We start from the raw sequence: 7,072 nt of genomic DNA, 5'->3' as shown, positions 1-7,072 counted from the left end.
GTTGGGTGTTCAAGCAGGCCGACAAATTAAACGCCGAAAACAAAGATAAGGGGCTACATAGCGATGACGAGGAGGAGCCCCGGTAGCCGAACACCGGAGGATAGAAGAGGTTCCCCCCACAAGTGCGGACGGTGAACATGATATACGCAACCCACATCCCCAAGAGGGAGTGGAAGCGTGCGTTAAGGGATGTATATGCGCTGGAGCCAGTCGCCCCAAAGTTTAACCCATGATCCTCCTGTCCGATCACCTTCGATCGCAGGGACCATCCCACTAGTATCCGTCATGGCGGATTCGCTGCACTGGTCCTAGACCCAATCATCGACGGATTTCACCTCAATCGAGTCCTTATGGACAGCGGCAGTAGCCTGAACTTGCTTTATCAGGACACAGTGCGCAAAATGGGTATATACCCCTCAAGGATCAAGCCCACAAAAACGACCTTTAAAGGCGTCATACCAGGTGTAGAGGCCCATTGCACAGGCTCAGTCACACTGGAAGTGGTCTTCGGATCCCTGGATAATTTCCGGAGTGAGGTGTTAATCTTCGATATAGTCCCGTTCCACAATGGCTATCATGCACTGCTCGGGCGAAATGCATTTGCGAGATTCAACGCGGTACCAGACTATGCATATCTCAAGCTCAAGATGCCAGGACCTTGGGGGGTCATCACATTCAATGGAAACACAGAGCACTCTCTCTGCACGGAGGAGCACAATGCGGCCCTCGTAGTAGAAGCGCAAAGCAGCCTCTTAAGGCTATCCACCAGTTCGGCAATTAAAGACCCGGACACCTTCAAGCGCGCCCGGAGTAATCGGCAACAAGACCGCCTGGCACGTTCCGAGCTCGCATAGCAATGCGGCCCCCACCCCGGTTCCAGCCAAACAGCGAAATCCGTGCCATGCGTACATAATTACGCATTGAAAATACCATGGGCACAGTTGGGGAGGGGGCACGACTATGGCACGCCCCAAGACGCGGCTCAACCGCACTAGGGGCTTCCCGCTTTGTTATTTTTCTCTCTTTCAGGACTTTAATCTCTGGAAGCCCCGTCCGGAAGTACAATTGCCGGACACACGATGCAACAACCAAGGAGGCAGAAAGCTACGTCGCACCACGGAACTACCAGGTGCTCTCTGATAACGAGTGAAATACTTGCTTCAAATACCATTCCTCAGGTTGCCCTTAAAGGGGACATGTCAAATAGTCCTACTTTTTGCTTATCGCACTACTTGTAGCATTCTGCTTCGACGCACCCTTTTTGAATAAACAATGCATAGCACTAGACTATTATCGCATTCTCTATTCTTCTTTATATATATATATATATGTGTGTGTGTTCATTCATGACATTCAGCACCCGTACACTCTGGTACGGCCAATACGCCAGGGGCTTAAGCGTACCCCATAATACGGCGTGAGAAGTCCAAACACTTTCGACAGTGCGGCACCCCGAACTTATAGCATTAGATGCATCAGCTCCGAATCATGTCTTGGGTCAATAGTTCGGTTTGCCCGGCTCCCATGTTTTGGTACCTTACGTTCCGCTATATCGGCTAAGGTAGCACTGGGAGAACTACTGCGATTGTCCCACGGTTCATCTGGGCAAGCACCCCAGTAGAGGAAGCTAAAACTGACTGTCATAATAAGGCGAGAGCTGGTCGTTGTTCGAGAGGTCTTGAGTCCCTAAATATTTATGCCGCTTAGAGCAATGAGTCGGCTTTGTCTGGCTTAAGGCGTGTATAGCTCCCCAAATTTGGCCTTCCGAATACTAGGGGCTTCGCCAAAATTTAAAATTGTAGACTTCTATGGCTAAGTGAGAGTGATAGAGCATTATAGTCCGATTGCCTTGTTCGTTGTGCTCAGCACCTCCCTCGAAGGACCCAACAATGGGAAAAAGAGTGCTCAGGTTTATCCCGAACACCCCAGCACTCGTGGCATGGGGGAAGAAGCCGACGACTGGCCATCTCAGATTTGATAAACAGCCGCACAGAAGCTAATATTTTAAATTCAAACAAGCGTTGCATAGCGCAAATGAACAAGTTTTCATAATACAGGATCACACGAGCAAGTTCATTCAAAAATTACATCCTTCGCACACTCGTCCGCCACAAGACGGGCACCCTTCAAGACACCCTCATAATACATTTCGGGGTGGCGATGCTCCTTGCCCTGTGGCGGCCCCTCCTTCACCAGCTTCTCGGCGTCCATCTTAGCCCAGTGCACCTTCGCACAGGCAAAAGCCCGGCATGCACCTTCGATGCAGACGGACCGCTTTATGACTTCCAGCCGTGGGCAGGCATCCACAAGCCACCTCACCAGGCCGAAGTAGCTATTGGGAAGGGAGTCGCCAGGCCACATCCGGACTATAAGGCCCCTCATGGCCTGTTCGGCCGCCTTGTGCAGCTCGACCAGTTGCTTCAGCTGGTCGCTCAGAGGCATCGGGTGTTCGGTCCCAGTATACCGAGACCAGAACAACTTCTCCGTCGAGCTTCCCTCCTCGGCCTGGTAATACTTTGTGGCATCTGACACGCTACGGGGAAAATCTGTGAATGCTCCTGGAGAGCTCCGGACTCGGGTAAGTAACAAGTAATTTACTTTCACATGCTTGCTTGGCATATTGAATGCCTTACCTGCCGCTATCTTCCTCATCGCCTCAATCTCCTGGAGGGCCTTTTGGGCTTCAGCCTTGGCATGCTTTGTGCTCTCAAGGGCCGCGGCAAGCTCGGACTCTCGCGTCTTCGAGTCAAGCTCCAAAGCCTCGTGCTTCTTCACGAGAGCCGGGAGCTCTTGCTGCACCTCGCCCACCCGTGCCTCTTGTTTTTCCCGCTCGGTGCGCTCCTTGGCCGCTTTGTTTTCGGCCTCGGACAGTGCTTGCTTCAGGGTCACCACTTCGGTCGTGGCCCCTAGCACATCCATGATGATCCTATAATTTTGCAACCGCATCTTTTATATATATATATATATATATATAGACAAGGCATTACTTACCTTTGTTCTCCTCGAGCTGCCTCTTGGCAAGACCGAGCTCTTTCTCGGACTGCTCGAGGTTCTGCTTCAGTGCAGCGACCTCCGCAGTCAGTGCGGCAGAGGTCAGCAGCGAAGCCTGCATACGCATATACACATACTTATATTAGACTCCTGCAGATATTATTTGATCCTCTATTCGGCTTTTCTTTGCGAACACCAAACAGAGCATCAGGGGCTACTGTCTATGCGGTAATATTTTCCTATATTTTAAATACTTACCTCAAAGCCTGTTAGAAGGCTGGCACAGGCTTCACTCAGTCCGCTCTTGGCGGACTGAACCTTCTTGATCACCGCACTCATAATAGTGCGGTGCTCTTCGTCGATGGAAGCACCGCGAAGCGCTCCCAGCAGGTTGTCCGGTGCCTCTAGATGGACAGAGGTCACCGGCACGGGCGGTTTGCCCCTCTTGGAAGGGGGCCGCCTGGCCAAGGTTCCGGTGCAGCGTTCGGCTGGGGGCCGAACTTGGAGCCCTTGGGAGTCTTGCTCCCTTCACTCCTGGAGTCCGGAAGCTCGCCTTGAGGCACTTCCGGGACTACCTCCCCCTGGCTCGGTGTCCCTTGAGATAATACCTCGGCATTGTCCGTAGGGCAAGGAGAGGAGGCAGTTGGAAGTGTATCACTATTCATGTCCGACGAGTCCAAGGAACCGTCCGACGAGGATATGTCGATACGGGCTCGGGGCGGACTGCATTAATCATATTTTACGTTAGGAGAAGCAGTGCAACAAAGGTATGCTATGAGTTACTCCGGTATCCGAATACTTACGACTTCGCCAGGGGCTTGGCCCTGAGTAGCCACTCGTCTTCACCGTCGGCGGCGGCGGTGGAACAGTCCGGAAGGAGAGTCCTTCCCTTCTTGGACCCTTCGGCCTCCCCGGTTGGGGCAGCCTTCCTTTTCTTGTCTCCCCCGGCTGGAGGGGGAAAATCTTCTTCCTCCTCCTCGTTTTCACGGGAGGAGCGCGTCTCGGAGTTATCGGACAATGTGTCCGATACCAGCTGGCGCCGGGAACTCTCTCGGGTTCCCATGGCCTTCTTCTTGGTCTTCTCCGGCACCTCATAAGGAGCCAGAGTCCGCATCTCCGTCAGGAGAGCATCTGCAGGGTCTTCGGGCAGAGGGGCCGGACAGTTAATTGATACGTCCATTTTGCATCATGCTTTTGTATCGATATTTATCGCATTATGGACTGTTATTTCACTTTATGTCACAATACTTATGGCTATTCTCTCTTATTTTACAAGGTTTACATAAGGAGGGAGAATGCCGACAGCTGGAATTCTGGGCTGGAAAAGGAGCAAATATTAGAGACCTATTCCGCGCAACTCCAAAAGTCCTGAAACTCCACGGAACATCTTAAAACAAATAAAGAAAAATCCTTGCCAAAGATGAAGGCCAGGGGGCCCACACCCTGCTCACGAGGGTGGGCCCCCCCTAGGGCGCGCCCCCTACCTCGTGGGCCCCCTGGTGGCTCTCCGACGTCCATCTCATATATGAAGTCTTTCGATGAGAAAAAATAGGAAGGAACTTTTCGGGACGAGACTCCGCCTCCACGAGAAGGAACCATCGTCATAACCAACGCTCCTCTCATTGGGAGAGGGAAATCTCCATCAACATCTTCACCAGCACCATCTCATCTCCAAACACTAGTTCATCTCTTGTACCCAATTCTTGTCTCAAAGTCCGGGATTGGTGCTAGTAGGTTGCTAGTAGTGTTGATTACTCCTTGTAGTTGATGCTAGTTGGTTTATTTGGTGGAAGATCATATGTTCAGATCCTATATGCATATTATTACCCCTATGATTATGAACATGAATATGCTTTGTGAGTAATTACGTTTGTTCATGAGGACAAGGGAGAAGTCTTGCTATGAGTAGTCATGTGAATTTGGTATTCGTTTGATATTTTGATAAGATGTATGTTGTCTAGCCTCTAGTGGTGTTATATGAACGTCGACTACATAACACTTCACCATTATTTGGGCCTAGAGGAAGGCATTGGGAAGTAATAAGTAGATGATGGGTTGCTAGAGTGACAGAAGCTTAAACCCTAATTTTTGCGTTGCTTCATAAGGGGCTGATTTGGATCCACATGTTTCATGCTATGGTTAGGTTAACCTTAATACTTTTGTTGTAGTTGCGGATGCTTGCAATAGAGGTTAATCATAAGTGGGATGCTTGTTAAAGTAAGAACAGAACCCAAGCACCGGTCCACCCACATATCTAATTATCAAACTATCGAACGCGAATCATATGAACGTGATGAAAACTAGCTTGACGATATTCCCATGTGTCCTCGGGAGCGCTTTTCCTATTATAAGAGTTTGTTCCGGCTTGTCCTTTGCTACAAAAAGGATTGGGCCACCTTGCTGCACTTTATTTACTTTTGTTACTTGTTGCTCGTTACAACCTATCTTATCACAAAACTATCTGTTACCACTTATTTCAGTACTTGCAGAGAATACCTTGCTGAAAACCGCTTATCATTTCCTTCTGCTCCTCGTTGGGTTCGACACTCTTACTTATCGAAAGGACTACGATAGATCTCCTATACTTGTGGGTCATCAAGACTCTTTTCAGGAGCCATTGCCGGGGAGTGTAGCGCCTTTGGTAGGTGGAATTTGGTAAGGAAAAAATTTATATAGTGTGCTGAAATTTATTGTCACTTGTTACTATGGAAAGTAATTCTCTGAGGGGCTTGTTCGGGGTATCTTCACCCCGTCCAGTAGAGCAAAGAGTTTTTCCTCAACCTACTGAACCTATTGAAAATGAAACTCCTTTTGAATTTCCTTCGGGTATGATGGAAAAACTGCTAGCTAACCCTTTTACAGGAGATGGAACAAAGCATCCTGATGAGCACTTAATATATGTGGATGAAGTTTGTGGATTATTTAAGCTTGCAGGTATACCTGATGATGTTGCTAAGAAGAAGGTCTTCCCTTTATCTTTGAAGGGAGACGCATTGCTATGGTATTGGCTATGTGATGATATGAGATCATGGGACTATAAAAGATTGAAGCTGGAATTTCATCGGAAGTATTACCCTATGCATCTTGTTCATCGTGATCGCAATTATATATATATAATTTCTGGCCTCACGAAGGAGAAAGCATCGCTCAAGCTTGGGGGAGGCTTAAATCAATGTTATATTCATGCCCCAATCTTGAGCTCTCAAGAGAAATGATTATTCAAAATTTATATGCTCGGCTTTCTGATAACAATCGCACCATGCTTGATACTTCTTGTGCTGGCTCTTTTATGCTGAAGACTATTGAATTCAGATGGAATTTATTGGATAGAATTAAATGCAACTCTCAAGATTGGGACCTCGAGAAGGTAAGGAGTCAGGTATGACACCTAAGTTTGATTGTGTTAATTCTTTTATGGATACCGATATTTTCCGTAAGTTTAGCACTAAATATGGACTTGACTCTGAGATAGTAGCTTCTTTCTGTGAATCTTTTGCTACTTATGTTGATCTCCCTAAGGAGAAGTGGTTTAAATATCATCCTCCCATAGAATAAAAAGTAGCTGCACCTATTAAAGTTGAAGAAAAGACTGTCACTTATAATGATCCTATTGTTCCTACTTCTTATATTGAGAAACCACCTTTCCCTGTTAGAATAAAGGATCATGCTAAAGCTTTAACTGTTGTTCGTAAAAGCAATATTTGAACTTATACACCTCCTGAGCAAGTTAAAGTAGAACCTAATATTGCTATTGTTAAAGATCTCTTGTCTGATAATATTGATGGGCATGTTATTCAGTTCGAAGGTGAAACTGCTAGAATTGCTAAACCTTGTGATATAGATAAACATAGACCTGTGGTAGGCGTGCCTGTCATTTCTGTCAAAATAGGAGATCATTGTTATCATGGCTTATGTGATATGGGTGCTAGTGCTAGTACAATACCTATTGACTTATACAATGAAATTATGCATGACATCGCACCTGTTGAGTTAGAAGATATTGATGTTACTATTAAACTTGCTAATAGAGATACTATTGCACCAATTGGAATTGTTAGAGATGTTGAAGTCTTGTGTGGGA

The sequence above is a fragment of the Triticum urartu genome, chromosome 2 (genome assembly GCF_003073215.2).
Source record: "Triticum urartu cultivar G1812 chromosome 2, Tu2.1, whole genome shotgun sequence".
In the NCBI taxonomy this organism is placed as follows: Eukaryota; Viridiplantae; Streptophyta; class Magnoliopsida; order Poales; family Poaceae; genus Triticum; species Triticum urartu.
Note: the sequence above shows the minus strand (reverse complement) of the source record.